The sequence below is a fragment of the Phytophthora parasitica genome (genome assembly GCF_000247585.1).
Source record: "Phytophthora parasitica INRA-310 unplaced genomic scaffold supercont2.10, whole genome shotgun sequence".
NCBI classification, from domain to species: Eukaryota; Oomycota; class Peronosporomycetes; order Peronosporales; family Peronosporaceae; genus Phytophthora; species Phytophthora nicotianae.
Genome location: NW_008648996.1, coordinates 1,199,474 through 1,200,753, shown reverse-complemented (window position 1 = coordinate 1,200,753; position 1,280 = coordinate 1,199,474).

Below are 1,280 nucleotides of genomic sequence, written 5' to 3'. Positions count from 1 at the left end.
ATGCTTTTGGTGAGGTTAATGAAGTCTGTTGAGTAGTTTCTGCGCCAGACGCAAACAAATTCGTAACAACTGTTGATTGCCCCCTAATATATAGCGGTTTGTATAGAAGCATTTTTGGCTACATGAACTTGTATGCGTCAGAAGCAGAACAAAACGCAGAAGTCTTGACATAAATCAATAGTGACGCATACAAGTTCAGGAGAATTAGGGCCTTTTCGGATTTTAAAGGTTAAGAGAACCCCAAAATAACTAAATTTAGATTTGATGTTGTTAAGGTCAACTATAGGTGGAATCACGTATAATCAAAGCTAACCGCGCGGGGTACCCTCGAACCTAGACTGCCCGGTATTTGCGAGGGCACCAACAATGAGCTGCTTTGAGCTCCGCATTGCACACGATAGTTGAGAGAATCACTTTTTAGGTGAGTTTTGAACATTTATAACACCTTTAGGACTGGTGTCGAAAACAATGCGTAGGGTTTGTTTAGTATAGTAATATTGTGTTCATTGCGTTCGGGGGAGCCGACTAACGAGACTTTGAAAAGCTTGTATCTTACAGCTATTATCAATATGTGCTAAAGGCTTGGTTTCGTTAAGATCGCTTTTTATGTTGTTTTGTATTAAAAAGGGCCACGGTGACGGCTCATCGAATGTGCGCTCAGATACAGCGGCTGCAAAGCAGACGCTGGAGATGCGTCAATAAAACAGTTAGTACCGGCGTCACTCTGGCGGTGAACACAAAATGGGGTTGCAAGAAGAACGGCGACTCGTTGATCAATTACTGAGAATGAGGATTGTGGTTCAAGGAAGCCATGGGGAATTGGCCATTGTATCTGAGATGATGTGTCGAAGCCCTCCCCGAGCGGGGAATTCATCAAGCTGCTAATACTGGTGACCCAGTGGTGCTCTTGTCTGTTGCGCTTGGACAAGTGTAACCCAAAACCATTTCGAATCATCTTGTGAGGAATCGACAAGCACCTAGTGAGTCTGCATTTCATCACGAGCTGTACTCTACGATTCGGGATATCTTGAAGAAGGGACCACTGACCAGGGGTATTTATGCTGAAGTAAAAACTCCAGGCAGCCGAAAGAGAGCCAATATTCTTATTGCCAATGGGGTCCGAGTCGCGTACGAGCTGAAGTCTAATCAATTACGGGAATCAGAGATCGAGCCGCCGCAAAACAAGCTGATGAGTACAGACAACAGTTCAACGTCGACCGAATACTCGTTGTTAACTTCGTCCCCATTGGACACACGCTGGACGAAGTGTATCGATTCAC